The 23218-nt window shown below is 38.0% G+C and overlaps 1 long non-coding RNA gene across 1 annotated transcript in view; it reads right to left on the bottom strand.

Annotated features, from left to right (window-relative positions):
• Window positions 1-178: 178 nt before the first annotated feature.
• The window catches only part of LOC135771875 (uncharacterized), a 41768-nt gene continuing 18728 nt past the window's right edge, over window positions 179-23218 (bottom strand). Inside the window, exons 2-3 of the long non-coding RNA XR_010543106.2 lie at window positions 13558-13632; window positions 179-273 (exon numbers count right to left, since the gene is read on the bottom strand). This is a non-coding gene — a long non-coding RNA (uncharacterized lncRNA). The remainder of the gene's footprint in view (window positions 274-13557; window positions 13633-23218) is intronic.

Genomic DNA, 23218 nt, shown 5'->3' on the forward strand with positions numbered 1-23218 from the left:
AAATACATTTTTGAAATACAAAGATAGCATGCTAAAAGCAAATTCATGGTGTCTCAAAAACGCACAGTTGAGTACACAATTAGTGCAGGGAAATAGAGCACTTTAAGTACATGTGCATGGAAGTGTACTACATGAATAAAGTGTAAATTTGTGTATTTTTATCACCTGGGTATGTATGAGAAAATTGAGTCCAAGCACTCCTGTCTTTGGTTCTTTCCATCCCCACCTGTTCCTTAATAACACACTGAGCTTCAGGTCGTACCAGATCACCTCCTGCAGGGGAACACATTCACACACAAACATAATTATGATGAAAACAGTGTTGCTTTGTGTTTGCTTGAACCTTGTATCTGTTTGTTTTGTGTGTGAATAATGTCTCAAGTAATTAGTTTAGAGCCATTATGAGGATTGCTAACTCATAATTCAGTTATAAGAGTCAAGATAAGAGGAAAAAGAAATGACCTTCAGTGACCTCTAGTTTGTTCTTTGCTATGTTTGTGTCTAGTGTGTGTGAAAAGGTAATATTTCTGGCTTGGTCTGATCCTCTCAGTTTTGTCCTCCAGAACCAGATGGGTGGAACGGATCTGAGCCAAAATGACATAGAAGCCCGAGGCGGATCAAATCCACACACATGACTATATACAATAACACAATATATTATAACTCAAACTGTAGGCAAATAGTACGTAATTTACTAGGTGGTTAATTCGTATTCATTTTGAAAAACAATTTTGGATGTTTTTGTACGATTCGCTTTCTCACCTGTGAAATTGGGTTTAGGGGTGCGGTATAATTATTGCTTTTTTCCAAATAATCATAATTTTGTTTAGATTTTACTTCATACAAATTAGCCAACTTTAAAAAAACATACCAATTCCTGTGAGATCAGATTGTATGTATCAATGCAGACGCATACTGAAAATCTGTGTGTGTATATGGTTTATTGTAAAAGACACAGGATCTTAATTTCCCAAACTACATCTGTCTAAGATTAATTTAGGATGGCAGTGACATTTTTATAACCTCACTAGATTCCACATTCCTCTCTCTTTTTTGCGGTTACATCATAAAAACAACTCTCATTATCTGTCAAAACCTCTCTGCAACCTGCATTAAATCTTGCCAAATGCCCATGATAAAACATTTTATTCTTTTACTTAAATTGACTTAATCCTTTTTAAGTTTGTTTATTTCAAGGTTGTTGACGTAATTTGATGTTTAATTATTTTATTTCATGCCGGTTGGATGTGCGGAGACAACTAAGGCCAGAAACACACTTGTTGTATTTGAACACGGATGCGTCGGGTCAACCAGTGACTTAAATTTGGGGATGTTTCGATCTTCTCATCATCACAATTTTGTTTGGTATCACTAGTGGTGCAGAGATGTGACCCTGGACAACAAAACCAGTCATAAGTTGCACGATTATACTTGTAGCAATCGCCAACAACATTGTTTTGGGTCAAAATTGTTTGATTTTTTTATGCCAAAAATCATTAGGATATAAAGTAAAGATCAAGATATTTTGTAAATTTGTATTTATCATTAGTAATATGTGTTGCGAAAGGATTTTCTCAGTATTTAAATTTTTGGGCACCCTCAGATTCACATCAATGGAAAGCTTATGTATTCATTATTCGGATGATGTACAGAATGAAAATTGACCTTTATGATTGGCTTTGTGGTATGGGTTACATGTTACACATTTACATAAAGGTGTATTTCCTCATTTGCTTTATGTGCAAAGTAATGATTTGATATGCAAGCTTTTCTATTGTGTCTGACACAGTTGCATTGAAAGCTTTAGGGCATCTGCTGTCATCCATTTCCTTTCAGTGATGTGTGCTTTTTACAATGTGTTTTTTTTGGACCTGCATTGATTTTCTTTGTCAATATTATGGACACGTCTAGGGGCGATTTCCTGGACGGGGCTTAAGCTAGTCCTGGACTAAAATGCTTAACTTAAAACAGCTTGCACGAACATCTTAAAATCTATCAGTGCCATTGTTTTGTCTCAGGATTCACAGCAGTAATGTTTTTTGTAAGGTATGTTTGTTAAAACCACTTATACCAAGGGTCTGTTGAATGCTGTATTCTGATTGGCTGAGAAATGTTCCGTGTGTATGCATTAATTTCTGATAAACGCACACCTAACTTGTCAAATGTCTTAAAAATAGGCACCAGAGCAATGTTTGTGGTAACTGTGTTATAAGAGGAATAATTGACTCCGGTCCTTTGAATTATTTGAAAATAATGCACACCGGCACCTTGGGTGTGCATTATTTTCTTATAATTCAATGGCACGTTATCAATTATTCCTTACTTAATGGGGACATATCATAAAAATCTGACTTTTTCATGTTTAAGTGCTATAATTGGATCCCCAGTGCTTCTATGAACCTAGAAAATGTAAAAAAGATCAACCCAGTAACTTAGTTTTGGTAAACCATTCTCTGCAAGCATGTGAAAAAATAGGTCATTGAAATTTGGCTCCCCTTGTGATGTCATCAGGGGATAATACCACCCATTAATCTGCACTATCCAACCACGCGACTGGCATTTAGTGCAGAGATCAGCTCATTTGCATTTTAAAGGACACACCCACAAACAGCACATTTTTGCTTACACCTACAAAGTGTCAATTTTAACATGTTATAATAAATTATCTATATTTTATTTTAAGCTAAAACTTCACATACGCACTCTGTGGACACCAAAGATTAATTTCATATTTTTAAAAAAGTCTTGTAATATGTCCCCTTTAAATGTCCTAATATAACTAAGGATTAGTCCTGGCTTAATCTAAACTCTTCATATCTAGTGTATACCTAATATATAAATATGGCATATTATTCTTAATGTTAAACCCAGCTTTTTAACATCAGAGAAGTCAAACTTAATCTTAATCTCTCTAAAATAATATTTTAGAGTTACTTGTGATAATACTTCAACATGCATCTCACATACTGAAATAAAATAAATAAAACAGTATGAGTATTTATATAAGCACTGTAAAAACACATTCTTCACACACTTAGATCACTTAAACACACACGTCACATGTACTGGGAAACGAACCCACAGACAACCACTTCACAAAGCGCACATTCCTCACACACAATGTGGTTTCTGTAACCACACTGAAAATATTTAAAATGATTAGCCTATTTAACAAACACACCGAACACTCAAGACTGAATTAAACAAGAAAATAAGTGATTAAGGATCTGGATTGAAAATATTAAGCTTGTCGGTTTGATTCCAATTACGCCTTAATTGTCTTCAAGGAAATGAAGGCCGCTTGGGTTCCCATGAGATTTTGCGCTACCAGAATGTTAAAGAGAATTAATTCACCATGTTACTTCAATCTTCGGAGTAATTATAAAGATGAATTTAGTGTGGGAATTGTAGTAGCATGAATATTAAACCTAAGTACGCATTCTTCAAAGGTTGCAGGATTACGTTTAGTGAAGAGTGACCTACGCTTCACACTGACCTACATTAAACATTTCAGTTCATCACTACAGCCAACAGTAACATGAGAAAAGGCACTGAAATGTCAGTCAAGCTGCCATGCTGTCAAAGACTTTATCCAGGAAAATATGTGGTTTAAACTATTGTCAGACACATTTAGCAGAATTTTCCTTCGAAAAAAGGGTACGGCTTTTGAAAAGGAGTTTTGGCGTTTCACAAAGTTTTTTTTTGCATCTGTGGGTCATTTAAAGTACCTCCGTATCTCATTGGTAGTGCTCTATATGTCAAAAACAGTGACAGAAAACACGTCCACAATCTTAAAAGCCCCTTGGAGGAACAAGTGTCACTATTATTTATCGTCTTATGTGTTTTATTGAGCAGAATCGTGCGCTTTCTCTGAATTATTATTGTTCGGCTCATTGGCATGCATAACATAGTTAAAAAACAAACAAACATATTTTACACTGTATAGCTGTGACCATAAAATGCATTTGAGGACACACAATGTTTAACATTTTACTAACACCAAATTAAAATATTTTACATTTATTTTCAAAACATTAGCATATCAGTTTACATATGTGAATAGGCTTTATGCCCAGCTGCACTACTTCCTAAACTTCAGCCAGCTCCTTGTTTCCTGTCTGCCATTATTGGACAAACTGATTAATCCAGGTGTGCCTGACCTCAGTAGTCACAAACAAACTGATTAATCCAGGTGTGCCTGACCTCAGTAGTCACAACAACAATAATCAGACACACCTGGATTAATCAGTTTGTCCAATAATGGCAGACAGGAAACAAGGAGCTGGCTGAAGTTCAGGAAGTAGTGCAGCTGGGCATAAAGCCTATTGTTAAAAATTATGCTCATCACTCAACGTCACATTGATGCAATTTTAAGAATTTGGCGGAGATGTATTTGGTTGCCAAGGATGTTCTGATTCTGTTGCTAGGTGGTTACTTCCTATGGGTCAGGTCTCTTCATCAATGCAACTCAATTGAATTTGTTTGGTGTATTTTATTATCCATTAGACAACAATAACATAAGTCAAAGAGGAAGCTCTTTTAGGAAACAGCACTTATAAATATTTATAATTGCAAGGGTTACCTTTAGCTTTATATATATTTTTAGTGCTGTGCAAAGATTAATCACAATTAATCGCATACAAAATAAAAGTGATTTTTTGCATAATATATGAGCTGCGCTGTGTGTTACATGTCCAATTATTATGCATATATAAATATATAAACAAACATTTACATGTATATATATATTTATATTTTTAAATATTCTATATTATATATAAATAAATAATAATAATAATAAATAAATAAATATAAAAATAAATAATAATAATAAATAAATAAATATAAATAAATAAAAATAAATAAATAAATAAATATATATGTATGTGAGTGTGGTTAAAGATCCATAATAATTACACACAGTACACACACATATATTTCACCAAAAATCACTTTTATTTTGTATGCGATTAATCGCGATTAATCTTTGCCCAGCACTAATCTTAATATGATTTTATCAACTAAATGTAGTTTCGAAATATTGGAGTGTTGCAGTTATACTGTACATAAGATGGGGAAATAACGTAAACACTTTGGAAATCACACTGGGTCCAAATACGTTGTTGGGTGTTGCAAAGGTTGGCAGCTTTTGTACATTATGTTTATATATATTTGTATAAAATATTCATGCATGTGTGTATACTGCAGTAATGAGGTGCTGATGGTTCGACAGTTTCTCAGTTTTATGGTTCATTTGCACACAAACATCCATAACTCAATGTAATGCCAAAGGAATTCATTTTCATTTCCATGTAAAACAACAGTGTCTTTGTCTTATGTTGATTTGGAGTGTTGTGGTATGTGAGTTAGTATCAGGAAAGATTTCTTGTGACTGACACCTTAACAGAGAATATTGGCTTCAATCTTTTCTATAAAAAAACTACTGATGTGACATTAGTGATAGTAGATTAACATCGAGAAGAACTGGAACATTTCCAGATGAGTCTGCGTTCGGGAAAACATAAGCTGAATGAGACGGCAGACGATACTTACAGTTTCTGGTAAATCAATGACTCGCAGTTTGCAGTCTGTGACTAAATGTGCCGCAGATGATATAAAATCAGCACTGTTAAATTGCCCATTAGATGTTGTTTTTTAAAATTACTTGGCAAGGTTTGTTAATGGTATGGTTAATACTAGACACTTCAACCACCATTTCCCACATGACGTATTTTTAGCATCAAGACACTACACTTTTCCCTTGTCTTTCCTGGTTGTAGGAAAAACATTGTCTGTTATTAATATGTTTTCACGTTTAAAGCGTTTTGTTGTGGTGGGGACTTTATAGTTTCCAGTGTGATTGCAGCTGATGGGATTGGGTCGTAAATATGAGTGAGATCATGTGGTTTTGGCATTTGTGATCTAGCACACAGTTGGGCGCTGACACACTGAAACAGCTCAGCGCGCTAAGTAAACATTGAAAACCGCATCAGACCGCAGCAGACCTTTAAGAGATCTGCTATATTTGATGTTAATTAAACAACATGAAGCAAATCTTACTGGAAAAGGAGTGAGTTGGACAACCACTATACGTAAAAGTATGTGATTAGAGAAAGAAAGAATAAAGAAGGAAGGAAGGAAAGAAAGAAAGAAAGGAAGGAAGGAATAAAGGAAGAGGGGAAGAAAGTAAGAAAGACAGAAATACAGTAGGGAATGAAGGAAAGTAGGAAGAAACTAATGAAGAAAGAAATAAAGGTAGGATGAAAAGTTGGAAGGAAGGTAGAAAGGAAAGAAAGAACAGAGGAAGAAACCAAGGAAAGAAGTAAGGAAGTAAGTAAGGAAGAAAAGTAGGAAGCGAGAAAGGAAGGAAGACAGGAATGAAGAAAGGAAGCAAGAAATGAAGGAAGGAAGAAAAGAAGGAATGAAAAAAGCAGAGAAAGAACGCAGAAAGAAACAAAGGAAGGCAAACAAGGAAGAATGAAATAAAGAAAGGAATGAAGAAAGAAAGAAAGAAAGAAAGAAAGAAAGAAAGAAAAGATGGAAGGAAAAAACAAAGAAAAGAAAGTTGGAGGGAAGAAAAAAAGACAGAAAGAAAGGAAGAAAGGAAGTGAATAAGAAAGGAAGGAAGGAATGAACAAACACAAAAAAAGAGAGAAAAAATAAAAGAAAGAAAAAAGTAATGAAGAAAGAAAGACATAAAGAAAGAAGAGAAAGAAGGAAAGTAGAAAGGATCAATGGAAGGAAAGTAGGAAGGAATGAAGGAAGGCAGAAAGGAAGGAAGGAAAACAGGAATAAAGAAAGAAAGACAAAAAGAACGAAGGAAAGTAGGAAAGAATGAAGGAAGCGAGAAAGGAAGGAAGGAAAAAAGGAATAAAGTAAGAAAGACAGAAAGAAAGAAAGAAAGAAAGAAAGAAAGAAAGAAAGAAAGAAAGAAAGAAAGAAAGAAAGAAAGAAAGAAGGGGAGGAAGGAAGAGACAAAGAAAAGAAGTAGGAGGTAAGAAACAAAGAAAAAAGAAAGGAAGGAAGAAAGGAACAAACAAAATAAAGAGAGAAAAGAATAAAAGAAAGAAAAAAGGAATGAAGAAAGAAAGACATAAAAAGAAGGGAAGGAAGGAAAGTAGGAAGGATCAATAAAAGAAAAGTAGGAAGAAAGAAAGGAAGGAAGGAAGGAAGGAAAGAAAGAAAGAAGAAACAAAGAATGAAAAGTTGGAAGAAAGAAAGGAAGGAAATAATGAAGAAAGGAAGGAAGGAAGAAAGAGAGAAAGGAACAAAGGAAGAAAGAAAAAAGGAATGAAGAAAGAAAGACATAAAGAAAGAATGGGGGAAAATAAAGTAGGAAGGATCAAAGGAAGGAGAGTAGGAAGAAAGGAATGAAGAAAGAAGTTATGGAAGAAAGAAAAATAGGAAGGAAGAAAGGAAAAAAAGACTAAGAAAGGAACGAAGAAAGGCAACTTGAATAATGGAATGAAGGATAGAATGAAGGAAGAAAGAAAGAAGGAGACAATAAAAGAAAGGAATGAAGGAAGGAATGTAGGAAGGAACTAACGAACGAACGAAGAAAGAAAAGTAGGAAGCAAGAAAGGAAGGAAGGAAAAAAGAAAGAAAGAATGCCAGAAAGGAGTATAGCAAGGATGCAAATAAGGAAGGAAGACCCAAACAAAAGAAAGAATGAAAGAAAGAAAAAAAGGAATAAAGGAAAGTAGAAAGGAATAAAGGAAAGATGGACTAAAGAATGAACGAAGGAAGGCAACTAGGAAGAATGGAATAAAGGAAAGAATGAAGGAAGAAAGAAAGGAAGAAAGAAAGAAAGAAAGAAAGAAACAAACAAAGAGACAATAAAAGAATGGAATGAATGAAGGAAGGCATAAATGAACAAAATAAAGTAAGATAGATTTAAATTTAAACACAACATCTGTTCATCCTAAACCAGTCCATCTGATGAGTAACATAAACAGCAGAGAGAAGAATGGCTTTATGTACATTCTTTCCTCCTCTTGTCTTTGATCTCTCTCACTCTTACTGCTTTCATTCTTTACATTATCTGCGTGTCCAATGTGATCCAGACTCTAATGTGTGTGTGTGTGTGTGTGGAACTGAACTTGATTCAAATGAACTTCATCACCTCCTCCACCTCTCGACATCCATGACGGACATCTCCAACCATGTAAGGCTCTTAATGGATCTCTGTTCTTTAAAATCCTGCAGTCTCATCTCTATGATGTGAACCTCTGGGAAAGATAAAAGTATGAAGCAGCTGATTTTTTTGGCAGAAGTTTGTAAGGACATACTATAAAACTGGAGTCATTTAAGAAGTAGAATTTTTGTATAAATTTACCTGTGCAACTAAAAAAAGGTCAAAGGTGAAAAATTGGCTTGTTCACACAAGCTGCATTTCCATATACAGATTTGCACAAAACTTTATTGTTATTTTCTAAGCGACTCGAAAGCATACTGAACTCCTGAATTGCTTTCACTGTATTTTGATGCCATATGCTTGTCGGTTCTTGTGACGCCACATGAAGTTGACCACACCTCTTCTGTCTTGTCTTCCAATCAAACATACTGCACCATATTTAAAGAAGGATCATGTGAATTTTACTCACATCAGGTGACCTGTTAATGGTTAAAACCTGATAAAACTAGTGCTGCATCTGAAACCGCCTACTTCCATACTATAAAGTAGGTGATGCGAGTATTATGTGTGTTCCTATGTGCCCTTGTGTGTTCGAGTTCATGTGCTGCTGTGCAGACTGATCGCGAGGTTGGCCGCTTGCAGTCGAGGGAGAAGTTGAAGAAGTTGAAGACGGAGCCGTCACGTCGAACACCTGCTGCCGTAGTTGACGTGTTTCCTTGTTTTTAATAGCAAATTAAGTGAATTAGATGGTAAATTTGTCAAAAAACTAATCTTTTAATAAAAGTTGCAACTAGAAACCCTTTTTATTGAATATTTTAGTTGCTGTTTATACTGTATGCATAAAAATAATGGAAAACATTAGTAAAAACAACAGTTTTTTTCAATCAAATTTATTTACATGGCACAAAATAACATATTTAAGTATATTAACAAATTTTACCTGTTATAAAAACATGAATAATGTGTATTAGTGGAGTTAAAGGTTGGATTAAACATGTAATGCACGTGATCATTGTCAAAGAAATGCATTGCAATATTAAGTTACTCCCCAAAAAAGTTACTAATTGCGTTACTTAGTTACTTTTCATGGAAAGAAATGATTACATTACTTTTAAGTTACTTTTTCTTACTTGGCTGAGGCTTGATCTCTTTCAGGCCTTGCAGGTGTTTTTATGATCGCTGCCATCTCCGTTTCTGACTCAAACAGAGCACGTAATTCTATGTTAATATGTTCAGTTTAATTCAGTACATTATTTTATTTTTAAATTGAATTAATTAAACTGAAAAGTAACTCGCATTACTTTTTTAAAAAGTAACTCAAATATTAATGTGTACATTTAAAATGTAATGCGTTACTTTACTCGTTACTTCAAAAAAGTAATATTATTACGTAATGCATGTTACTTGTAATGCGTTACCCCCAACACTGGTCGTCAGTGAGGCGACCAATCACAAAGAGCTGTGTCGTCATCAGAACTCCGTGCAGCCGCTCTGGAAAGCAAGCCGTTTACTCTCGAAACGCTTTCCCGGTACTTTGATACCATACGTCAGTGGTTCTCAAACTTTTTCCGCGTGCGGCCCCCCTTGTGTACGATGCATTCCTTTGCGCCCCCCCTAAAGAAAATGTATGACAAAAACTGTTATAAACTTGTACATTTTAATTAAAGGTAGGGTAACAGATTTGATCCTGAAACATTTTTAGTTATGCTGGTTAAAAGTCTCCTCACATCCTGATAGCAATCACTGTGTTAAGTTGTTTAAATGTATCTGTAAAAATTTATGTCATCTGTGAAAGGCGTAGGACCAAAAAATGTTCAACAAATCATAGATTTCGGTCCGAACGGACGTTTCCTTTCATACGTAAGTGTAATTTGAATTCCCACTGCGCAGCGAGTCCACGCAGACACCATACGTCATCGGCGCGTTCACGTGCGCTCTGTCTGTAAACAGCGAGAACAGCAAACTTTTCTGCTGAATTGACAACCTACACAGGAGCAACAAAACTAAATGCATCTTTTATAACAACAACAGCAAAAACTGCTTGGATCAGCAAGAGCAAAAATCCAAATTAACATCGGTAACTTTACTGCTTTACCGCGAGATGCAAACAGCTGCAGGAGGCAGAGGGTCTGAAAGGGTCGTTGCACTGTTTATTTTGGTAAGGTAGGTACGCGATATGTTTGTATTGAGCATAACGATATAGTTACTACGTCTACAAAACCGAACGTGTGCTTAAACTAATTCTGATGTAAACCAGTTGTTTATGTTGGTTATTTTGGAAGTGTTATTCACTTTGTACTGCAAAGTTCTCTCACTGGTGAATGAGACATGAGACGTGACCGTCTGATCTGTGCGTGTTCATGTGTTTGGAAAGAGGCGTGACTTTGGAGAGCGATTTGACTTGAGGGTGGGATCGGGATTTCATTGCTAGGCGGCTACCGTTAGCATTTTTCAAAATGTGTTACCCTACCTTTAAACAAAATTTATTAAGTTATACCAAGTAGGGCTGTTGGTTAGTAGCCTTATTTTTTTAGGTTTAATTACACAGAATTCATGATAAATGAATGTATTTTATAAAATGTCATAAAACTCGGGCCCCCCGGCACCATTTCGCCAGACCCCAGTTTGAGGGGCACATTACCCGAGCATAAAAACTTTTTTGTGATATGGGAGTTTACGCGAAATTGATGTGTTTCCATTGGGCGCATTTTCAATTCGCTACTTCAATTTGCGCAATTTGAAGGGTAATGGAAACGCAGCTACTGGTCTATGAAAACAACTTTAAATGCTGTATTATGCATGCCAGGCCAGTAGTTGGCGACATCACATGATGTCTGAACATGCATGTGCAAGACGTCACTATTTTCACCAATTTGCATTTTTCTACTTTACGCAAGGTTGATAACAGTATCGTCTTACCTTGTTGTCGTGTAAATAAACAAAATGCACAATAAGTTTTTAGTTTTTGTTGAAAACAATGTCGTGCGCATGTCTCCTTAAAGTCTGATTGTAAAACTGAACCTTTCTCTCCAGCACTCCTGTAGAAAAAGTTCTGTTTGGAGTATAATCAGGGACAGTGGACAGAATGAGAAATGAAAAACACTCTGTCAGAGCATTAGGTGACACACATACAAATGACCTCTGACATCCAGCTGTGATCCACTATCAACAGGAAACCGCAAAGGTCTTGGCACCTAAATTACTCCTTTCATCAGACCCTACGATTCGTGTGTCTGGGGCAGAAGTACGAAACTGACTTACACTGTAATAATGTGCTGGTGAAGTGAGGATATTTCTTTCTCTTTCATCCTTCAGTTGTTTCGTGTCAGCGATGGAGAACATTTCAGTTAGGCTAGTTAGTCTTGTAAGACAGATCACATACAGAAAATGATAAAGCATGTTACTTTTTAAAGATTTGTGTGTGTGTGTGCATGAGAGAATGAGGACTACATGTGGACATCTCATTTGAGATTTGGCCAAACGGCTTTTGTTAATTGGCCGTGCGATATTGTACAGCTGGGACTGATTAAAACTCTATAGCGTGAAGAAATTGAGAAACTGGGAGAGGAAAGAAAGAGAGAGAGAAATGAGCAGGAGAAAATGGGTTTCAAAAGGTCACACTAAAAAATGAAAAAAAAAGTAATTAAATTTCGCATAAAGTCTATGAAACTTATACACAGTTTCATCAGACGCACGCGCGCAAGACTTCAAGTAGGTTTTCAACAAAAACAAAAAACGTATTGTGCATTTTGTTTATTTACACAAAAAGGTTTTGTCTGGGTTATGCACCATGTTTGAAACAAATACTTTGTCAAATATGAAATAATGATTGTAACCGAATGCTCTTGGCGCGTACTATACATTGATCAAATACTTTCACGTCAAATCCGTTTAATCCCACCCTCAGGCCATTCAGAAATACCGTTTGTTTAGGCAGAGTCCGACAAAAAATGCTGATTTACAAGAAATCATGGTTTTTAATCACAAGTTTGATTAAAAAAATTTCATCAAATGCTGACATGCAGCTTTCTTCGCCAACACAGCTGGTTTGTGTAATACTGAGTCCATAATCTGTTATAGTTGCTGCTGAATATCTTTCCCGAATCCCAGAAGCCCTCACAGATTTCCGCTGTGGTCACTTTGTGTAATCAAACAGCTTTTGGGACAAATTTTTATGGGTTAACTCAGCTAATCGCAGCTCTTTTATCAGAACATGCACTTCAGCTAGAAAATACAAAGGGAAATTCCCTGGATCAGTTCCCGCCTTCTCTATCTCTTCGTCTGCTTCTGGAATGTGACAAGTTGAACGGTCCGTCTTCCTAAATCCTTCCCTCGCATGTCATTTACATACTACTCCTTAATCTTCCAAAATCCCTCTCTCACGGAAATCAGTCGGGAATTTTTTCCAGAAGAGGCGGAATGGAGGAGGAAAAGCTGTCTCAACTGATATTTTATTACTCTGAGGGAATTACGAAGGGATTAGAGAAGAAATTGATGGGCTTCAACATTCCGCGGAGTCTTCGTGACTTTCTGTATACTTTCTTCTGGAAACACACCCATTGTTTCTGCTCAGGAATATTGATTATGTGTCACCGCAGACATGTGTTTGAAAACATCTAAGAAGGTTTAGCAATTCCTAAACCTTTTTCTAAACCCTTTTTATAAATAGACTCGTGTGATTTCGTACTACTTTTAGCTGACATCTGACATTTGTCGCTATCAAGTCTCCACAATGTAGCTTTTTCTATCCAAAAACAGCCTATCAAGAGAGGATGAGGACATGTTCAGACCAGTTTGTTTTTTAACATGATGTTTAGGCGTTAATCTGAAATCAAAAGTAACCCTAGAGAGCACAGTGGCATATGCAGTGGCACAACAACTGTTCATTTAAGACAGTCTTAAAGTGCCCATATTATGCTAAAATGTGTGGACATTGGACATTAAAGGTGGGGTGCATGATTTTCAAAAAACACTTTGGAAAAGGGAGTCATGCCGACTACCAAAACAAACTTGTAGCCAATCAGCAGTAAGGGGCGTGTCTACTAACCGACATCGTTGCCTGGGATGCATATGTGTGGAGCGTGTCTATCAAATGACGGTCCAGATTCTATTGTGGTAGGGGCGTGTTTGTTTAGGTGATTTCAAATGTCAACATAGGCTTTCAGAGATCATGCCCCCCCCTAACATGGCAGTGTGTGAACACAACCACTCTACAATAAAATAAATCCCCCCCTCCTTATTTTTTAATCTCTCATTAGACATGCTGTTTTGATTCTCTTGTTAATGTGACTTCACACAAACAAAGCCCCGCCCACAGCCACTGACTGACTGGTCAAGCATACCCTTTTCTAAATGTGTTTGTTAGTACATTGTAACGCTAATGCGGCTAAAAAATCTTATTTGAAGCTGAAACTAGAACTTACCTGGCCTGAGGAAATCCTCATTCACACATGAATTTAGATATGAATGTTTTGTCTGCTTAGTCTGGAATTTCAATCCTGTCAACAGATATGGGAGTAGAGAGATTGTAAGAGTCATAACATTCACAGACAGAAATAAAGTCAATTCTAAGATGAAAAACACTGATGAGCAACATATGTAGACACTGACACACATTATTTAATACAACGGACTAAGAGGATTACATCTCTTTTCACTGAGAGTAAATCTACTTTTGCAATACACCGATGTTTGAACTTTTGACCAAAATAAAGACAGAGAGAAAAGAGTTTCAGTGGATCTCACAAAACCTGTGCAAAAATTTCCATTTTCTATTTCACCTCTAATATAAAGGACAAATACAAAATTGAGACCTTTAAAGCCCCCCTAACCTAAAAAATACACTTTTAAATGTGTGTCTAGCAGAAAATGAGTCGCCAGTGTGTGTGCAGAAACATCCTGTTATTATACAAATTCATCTATTCTTCTTTGTGTAATCTCCTTTACACCACAACAGTCACACAAAACAGGCTGTTGGGGATGCTCCATCAATGTGATGTCACATTGATTACCCCCACCCATGACCACTCACAGACTCCACCTATATGAGCGCGTTGTTCAACCTTCTGCCAGAGACACATGTTTTAATGTAATCCAAAGCACATGTGTATGCGCTCCTCCCCCTACTTTGCATACATGGAGGTGAATAGAGACACACACAAAACAGCACGTTTTTCATTGCAGCCACAAAAAGCCATGTTTAACAGCGTATAGTGAAAGATCTGTGGTGTATTTTAGGCCCAAACTTTACAGACACATTCTGGGGGTACCAGAGACTATTTTTATATTGCTGAAAACACCTAGATTAGGGGCCCTTTAATATATTATGCATTGTAGTTATAAATGATAATCATTACAATTTGATATATTTTAATGAAATTATTCTCATGTGATGGAAATCACAACAATGGGAATTAAAAATAAAACAATCATGTAAAAAGGATAATGTTCAGAACATACAACAATAATGAAATTTTAATGATGGAGAAGAGATGTATCCAACTGACAAGAAAATTATGCAAAAGTCATTTTCATTTTTGCACTACATTTACCCTTATTTATGTAGCAGATTTAATCCAAAGCAACTTGCAAATGAGGGAGCATTAAACATTTTGTCTTAATAGCCAACAACTATAGCACAAAAAGCAGTGAGAAAATAAATGACGCTAGGACTAAACTGCATGAGGTTTTTTGATAAAATTTTGAGTAAAGTTAAGCAATGATAAATTTATGTTTATATAATATAAACTTATATTCATAAATTTATATTTTCATTTTTTGAGTTTATTCATCAAGCATTTATGAGATTCCTTTGTGTGTGTGTGTGTTTGTGTCACAGTGGTATATTTGGCCTTTATCCATCGTCACTAATCAACACATATTGCATGTGACCACCACTGATAGCCAGCTGGTCATCCTGGCAACAACAGAGCACCCAAGCTATATGCATGCGGATTTGTTAAAAAAAAGAAAACGCACATCTACAGGTTACTCGGTCTTCCTAAAAATGTCTTAGAGTCTTAAGAATATGAAAGTAGAATGGAAAATGTTCACTTGAAAGTCAACACAAAATCTTAAGTTTTAATCTAAAATATGTTCCTGGTCTTAATGTTAAGGATTGTTCTTTAAACACGTGACACTAGACCACAAAACCAGTCACGTATCACACAGGGATAGCCAACAATTTTTTGTATGTGTCAAAATTATAGGGCCCTATTTTAATTATCTTAGTGCATTGTATAAAGCACACTGCGCACGGTCTTTGGGCGTGTCTGAATCCACTTTTGCTAATTTAACGACAGGAAAAATGGTTTGTGCGCCGAGCGCATGTTCGAAAAGGGTTGGTCCTAATTTTTTAATGAGTAATGGGAGTATTTCGGGCATAACGTGCAATAAACCAATGAGAGTCTCAGATCTCATCCCCTTTAAAAGCCAGTTGCGCTGGCGCTATGTTTAATCCCTATTTAGATGACGTACTTTGTAAACTGAAAAACTAAGCGGAGGAAGAAGATCCCCAGTTTAAAATTAATGTTAAATAATTGTGTTGTTTTTCACTTTTTTTATTAAAACCTTTAAAAACCGTTTTCTTTTAGTCATGGAAGTAAAAAAGCAGGTGTTTAGTTGCTTTAAATGTATGGCTATCCAATATCATCAAAAACTAGATATTAAAGTTTGAGGACAAACTTTATGTTGGCTTGAAAAAGCGTAGCCTGAACATTTAAAATGGTTTGACAGAAGTTTATTTTAGTAGGCTATCTGGCTGTTAGCATGATTAGCATGAAGTTAGCATGATTGGCATGAAGCTAGCATGATTAGCATGAAGCTAGCATGATGTTAGCATGATCAGTATGAAGCTAGCATGAAGCTAACATGATTAGCATGAAGCTAACATGAAGCTAACATGATTAGCATGAAGCTAGCATGATGCTAGCATGATTAGCATGAAGCTAGCATGAAGCTAACATGATTAGCATGAAGCTAGAATGAAGCTAACATTTATTCCGTTGCTAGGGTACTAAGTTTGGTTGCTAGGGAGAAAATTGGCATCCCATAATGATCAACCTTCAAGCCACAAGTAAAACGGTCCAACCCCCGTGTCTCTATGATGTTCTGAAGCGGAGATATAAGGCTTTGTTTATTCCGTTGCTAGGGTACTAAGTTTGGTTGCTAGGGAGAAAATTGGCATCCAATAATGATCAACCTTCAAGCCACAAGTAAAACGGTCCAACCCCCATGTCTCTATGATGTTCTGAAGCGGAGATATAAGGCTTTGTTTATTCCGTTGCTAGGGTACTAAGTTTGGTTGCTAGGGAGAAAATTGGCATCCCATAATGATCAACCTTCAAGCCACAAGTAAAACGGTCCAACCCCCGTGTCTCTATGATGTTCTGAAGCGGAGATATAAGGCTTTGTTTATTCCGTTGCTAGGGTACTAAGTTTGGTTGCTAGGGAGAAAATTGGCATCCCATAATGATCAACCTTCAAGCCACAAGTAAAACGGTCAAACCCCCGTGTCTCTAAGATGTTCTGAAGCGGAGATAAAAGGCTTTGTTTATTCCGTTGCTAGGGTACTAAGTTTGGTTGCTAGGGAGAAAATTGGCATCCCATAATGATCAACCTTCAAGCCACAAGTAAAACGGTCCAACCCCCATGTCTCTATGATGTTCTGAAGCGGAGATATAAGGCTTTGTTTATTCCGTTGCTAGGGTACTAAGTTTGGTTGCTAGGGAGAAAATTGGCATCCCATAATGATCAACCTTCAAGCCACAAGTAAAACGGTCCAACTCCCGTGTCTCTATGATGTTCTGAAGCGGAGATATAAGGCTTTGTTTATTCCGTTGCTAGGGTACTAAGTTTGGTTGCTAGGGAGAAAATTGGCATCTCATAATGATCAACCTTCAAGCCACAAGTAAAACGGTCCAACCCCCGTGTCTCTATAATGTTCTGAAGCGGAGATATAAGGCTTTGTTTATTCCGTTGCTAGGGTACTAAGTTTGGTTGCTAGGGAGAAAATTGGCATCCCATAATGATCAACCTTCAATCTACAAGTAAAACGGTCAAACCCCCGTGTCTCTAAGATGTTCTGAAGCGGAGATAAAAGACTTTGTTTATTCCGTTGCTAGGGTACTAAGTTTGGTTGCTAGGGAGAAAATTGGCATCCCATAATGATCAACCTTCAAGCCACAAGTAAAACGTTCCAACCCCCATGTCTCTATGATGTTCTGAAGCGGAGATATAAGGCTTTGTTTATTCCGTTGCTAGGGTACTAAGTTTGGTTGCTAGGGAGAAAATTGGCATCCCATAATGATCAACCTTCAAGCCACAAGTAAAACGGTCCAACCCCCGTGTCTCTATGATGTTCTGAAGCGGAGATATAAGGCTTTGTTTATTCCGTTGCTAGGGTACTAAGTTTGGTTGCTAGGGAGAAAAATGGCATCCCATAATGATCACACTTAAAGCCACAAGTAAAACGGTCCATCCCCCGTGTCTCTACAATGTTCTGATGCTGAGATATAAGGCTTTGTTTATTCCGTTGCTAGGGTACTAAGTTTGGTTGCTAGGGAGGAAATTGGCATCCCATAATAATCAACCTTCAAGCCACAAGTAAAACGGTCCAACCCCCGTGTCTCTAAGATGTTCTGAAGCGGAGAAATAAGACTTTGTTTATTCCGTTGCTAGGGTACTAAGTTTGGTTGCTAGGGAGAAAAATGGCATCCCATAATGATCAACCTTCAAGCCACAAGTAAAACGGTCCAACCCCCGTGTCTCTATGATGTTCTGAAGCGGAGATATAAGGCTTTGTTTATTCCGTTGCTAGGGTACTAAGTTTGGTTGCTAGGGAGGAAATTGGCATCCCATAATAATCAACCTTCAAGCCACAAGTAAAACGGTCCAACCCCCGTGTCTCTAAGATGTTCTGAAGCGGAGAAATAAGGCTTTGTTTATTCCGTTGCTAGGGTACTAAGTTTGGTTGCTAGGGAGAAAAATGGCATCCCATAATGATCAACCTTCAAGCCACAAGTAAAACGGTCCAACCCCCATGTCTCTACGACACTCTAAAGTGAAGATATTCCATCTGGGACGCTTTTATTCCTTTATATGGGCATGTTTCCTGCCCCATTATAAGTCAATGGGAAATTTTGGGGGCCTCTTACACCCCAGGGGTACAGCTTACACCCCATTGTGATGTATGTTCTTACAGAGCCTGTCAGCCTCCTTAAATGTGGTAACCCACAAGTTTCTACAAGTTTCTCACTCGCAGCTATGACTCGTCAAAGTTTGTCTCAATGTTAAGTCAATGGAAATTTTGGGGTGTTTGAGCCCCCTGTTTAGGAATTCGGAAGGTCCCATCAGTTAGAAAAGTCATAGCATAAATCTACGGACCAGTCTTAAAAGTTTTGTAAAGTTTTGTGGGTGTAGCTTGAAAGCTCTAGGAGGAGTTACAGTCAGAAAAAGTAGGGATCAGAAGAAGAATAATAATAACTAGATTTTAAAGTTTGAGGACAAACTTTATGTTGGCTTGAAAAAGCGTAGCCTGAACATTTAAAATGGTTTGACAGAAGTTTATTTTAGTAGGCTATCTGGCTGTTAGCATGATTAGCATGAAGTTAGCATGATTAGCATGAAGCTAGCACGATGTTAGCATGATCAGTATGAAGCTAGCATGAAGCTAACATGATTAGCATGAAGCTAACATGAAGCTAACATGATTAGCATGAAGCTAGCATGATGCTAGCATGATTAGCATGAAGCTAGCATGAAGCTAACATGATTAGCATGAAGCTAGAATGAAGCTAACATTTATTCCATTGCTAGGGTACTAAGTTTGGTTGCTAGGGAGAAAATTGGCATCCCATAATGATCAACCTTCAAGCCACAAGTAAAACGGTCCAACCCCCGTGTCTCTATGATGTTCTGAAGCGGAGATATACGGCTTTGTTTATTCCGTTGCTAGGGTACTAAGTTTGGTTGCTAGGGAGAAAATTGGCATCCCATAATGATCAACCTTCAAGCCACAAGTAAAACGGTCCAACCCCCGTGTCTCTATGATGTTCTGAAGCGGAGATATAAGGCTTTGTTTATTCCGTTGCTAGGGTACTTAGTTCGGTTGCTAGGGAGAAAATTGGCATCCCATAATGATCAACCTTCAAGCCACAAGTAAAACGGTCCAACCCCCGTGTCTCTATGATGTTCTGAAGCGGAGATATAAGGCTTTGTTTATTCCGTCGCTAGGGTACTAAGTTTGGTTGCTAGGGAGAAAATTGGCATCCCATAATGATCAACCTTCAAGCCACAAGTAAAACGGTCCAACCCCCGTGTCTCTATGATGTTCTGAAGCGGAGATATAAGGCTTTGTTTATTCCGTTGCTAGGGTACTAAGTTTGGTTGCTAGGGAGAAAAATGGCATCCCATAATGATCACACTTCAAGCCACAAGTAAAACGGTCCAACCCCCGTGTCTCTATGATGTTCTGAAGCGGAGATATAAGGCTTTGTTTATTCCGTTGCTAGGGTACTAAGTTTGGTTGCTAGGGAGAAAAATGGCATCCCATAATGATCACACTTAAAGCCACAAGTAAAACGGTCCAACCCCCGTGTCTCTACAATGTTCTGATGCTGAGATATAAGGCTTTGTTTATTCCGTTGCTAGGGTACTAAGTTTGGTTGCTAGGGAGGAAATTGGCATCCCATAATAATCAACCTTCAAGCCACAAGTAAAACGGTCCAACCCCCGTGTCTCTAAGATGTTCTGAAGCGGAGAAATAAGGCTTTGTTTATTCCGTTGCTAAGGTACTAGGTTTGGTTGCTAGGGAGAAAAATGGCATCCCATAATGATCAACCTTCAAGCCACAAGTAAAACGGTCCAACCCCCGTGTCTCTATGATGTTCTGAAGCGGAGATATAAGGCTTTGTTTATTCCGTTGCTAGGGTACTAAGTTTGGTTGCTAGGGAGAAAATTGGCATCCCATAATGATCAACCTTCAAGCCACAAGTAAAACGGTCCAACCCCCGTGTCTCTATGATGTTCTGAAGCGGAGATATAAGGCTTTGTTTATTCCGTTGCTAGGGTACTTAGTTCGGTTGCTAGGGAGAAAATTGGCATCCCATAATGATCAACCTTCAAGCCACAAGTAAAACGGTCCAACCCCCGTGTCTCTATGATGTTCTGAAGCGGAGATATAAGGCTTTGTTTATTCCGTCGCTAGGGTACTAAGTTTGGTTGCTAGGGAGAAAATTGGCATCCCATAATGATCAACCTTCAAGCCACAAGTAAAACGGTCCAACCCCCGTGTCTCTATGATGTTCTGAAGCGGAGATATAAGGCTTTGTTTATTCCGTTGCTAGGGTACTAAGTTTGGTTGCTAGGGAGAAAAATGGCATCCCATAATGATCACACTTAAAGCCACAAGTAAAACGGTCCAACCCCCGTGTCTCTACAATGTTCTGATGCTGAGATATAAGGCTTTGTTTATTTCGTTGCTAGGGTACTAAGTTTGGTTGCTAGGGAGGAAATTGGCATCCCATAATAATCAACCTTCAAGCCACAAGTAAAACGGTCCAACCCCCGTGTCTCTAAGATGTTCTGAAGCGGAGAAATAAGGCTTTGTTTATTCCGTTGCTAGGGTACTAAGTTTGGTTGCTAGGGAGGAAAATGGCATCCCATAATGATCAACCTTCAAGCCACAAGTAAAACGGTCCAACCCCCGTGTCTCTATGATGTTCTGAAGCGGAGATATAAGGCTTTGTTTATTCCGTTGCTAGGGTACTAAGTTTGGTTGCTAGGGAGAAAAATGGCATCCCATAATGATCACACTTAAAGCCACAAGTAAAACGGTCCAACCCCCGTGTCTCTAAGATGTTCTGAAGCGGAGAAATAAGGCTTTGTTTATTCCGTTGCTAGGGTACTAAGTTTGGTTGCTAGGGAGGAAAATGGCATCCCATAATGATCAACCTTCAAGCCACAAGTAAAACGGTCCAACCCCCGTGTCTCTATGATGTTCTGAAGCGGAGATATAAGGCTTTGTTTATTCCGTTGCTAGGGTACTAAGTTTGGTTGCTAGGGAGAAAAATGGCATCCCATAATGATCACACTTAAAGCCGCAAGTAAAACGGTCCAACCCCCGTTTCTCTACAATGTTCTGATGCTGAGATATAAGGCTTTGTTTATTCCGTTGCTAGGGTACTAAGTTTGGTTGCTAGGGAGGAAATTGGCATCCCATAATAATCAACCTTCAAGCCACAAGTAAAACGGTCCAACCCCCGTGTCTCTAAGATGTTCTGAAGCGGAGAAATAAGGCTTTGTTTATTCCGTTGCTAGGGTACTAAGTTTGGTTGCTAGGGAGGAAAATGGCATCCCATAATGATCAACCTTCAAGCCACAAGTAAAACGGTCCAACCCCCGTGTCTCTACAATGTTCTGATGCTGAGATATAAGGCTTTGTTTATTCCGTTGCTAGGGTACTAAGTTTGGTTGCTAGGGAGGAAATTGGCATCCCATAATAATCAACCTTCAAGCCACAAGTAAAACGGTCCAACCCCCGTGTCTCTAAGATGTTCTGAAGCGGAGAAATAAGGCTTTGTTTATTCCGTTGCTAGGGTACTAAGTTTGGTTGCTAGGGAGAAAAATGGCATCCCATAATGATCAACCTTCAAGCCACAAGTAAAACGGTCCAACCCCCGTGTCTCTATGACACTCTAAAGTGAAGATATTCCATCTGGGACGCTTTTATTCCTTTATATGGGCATGTTTCCTGCCCCATTATAAGTCAATGGGAAATTTTGGGGGCCTCTTACACCCCAGGGGTACAGCTTACACCCCATTGTGATGTATGTTCTTACAGAGCCTGTCAGCCTCCTTAAATGTGGTAACCCACAAGTTTCTACAAGTTTCTCACTCGCAGCTATGACTCGTCAAAGTTTGTCTCAATGTTAAGTCAATGGAAATTTTGGGGTGTTTGAGCCCCCCGTTTAGGAATTCGGAAGGTCCCATCAGTTAGAAAAGTCATAGCATAAATCTACGGACCAGTCTTAAAAGTTTTGTAAAGTTTTGTGGGTGTAGCTTGAAAGCTCTAGGAGGAGTTACAGTCAGAAAAAGTAGGGATCAGAAGAAGAATAATAACTAGATTTTAAAGTTTGAGGACAAACTTTATGTTGGCTTGAAAAAGCGTAGCCTGAACATTTTAAATGGTTTGACAGAAGTTTATTTTAGTAGGCTATCTGGCTGTTAGCATGATTAGCATGAAGTTAGCATGATTAACATGAAGCTAGCATGATTAGCATGAAGCTAGCATGATGTTAGCATGATCAGTATGAAGCTAGCATGAAGCTAACATGATTAGCATGAAGCTAACATGATTAGCATGAAGCTAGCATGAATCTAACATGATTAGCATGAAGCTAGAATGAAGCTAACATTTATTCCGTTGCTAGGGTACTAAGTTTGGTTGCTAGGGAGAAAATTGGCATCCCATAATGATCAACCTTCAAGCCACAAGTAAAACGGTCCAACCCCAGTGTCTCTATGATGTTCTGAAGCGGAGATATAAGGCTTTGTTTATTCCGTTGCTAGGGTACTAAGTTTGGTTGCTAGGGAGAAAATTGGCATCCCATAATGATCAACCTTCAAGCCACAAGTAAAACGGTCCAACCCCCGTGTCTCTAAGATGTTCTGAAGCAGAGATATAAGGCTTTGTTTATTCCGTTGCTAGGGTACTTAGTTCGGTTGCTAGGGAGAAAATTGGCATCCCATAATGATCAACCTTCAAGCCACAAGTAAAACGGTCCAACCCCCGTGTCTCTATGATGTTCTGAAGCGGAGATATAAGGCTTTGTTTATTCCGTCGCTAGGGTACCAAGTTTGGTTGCTAGGGAGAAAATTGGCATCCCATAATGATCAACCTTCAAGCCAAGAGTAAAACGGTCCAACCCCCGTGTCTCTATGATGTTCTGAAGCGGAGATATAAGGCTTTGTTTATTCCGTTGCTAGGGTACTAAGTTTGGTTGCTAGGGAGAAAAATGGCATCCCTTAATGATCACACTTAAAGCCACAAGTAAAACGGTCCAACCCCCGTGTCTCTACAATGTT

The sequence above is a fragment of the Paramisgurnus dabryanus genome, chromosome 8 (assembly GCF_030506205.2).
Source record: "Paramisgurnus dabryanus chromosome 8, PD_genome_1.1, whole genome shotgun sequence".
Lineage (NCBI taxonomy): Eukaryota > Metazoa > Chordata > Actinopteri > Cypriniformes > Cobitidae > Paramisgurnus > Paramisgurnus dabryanus.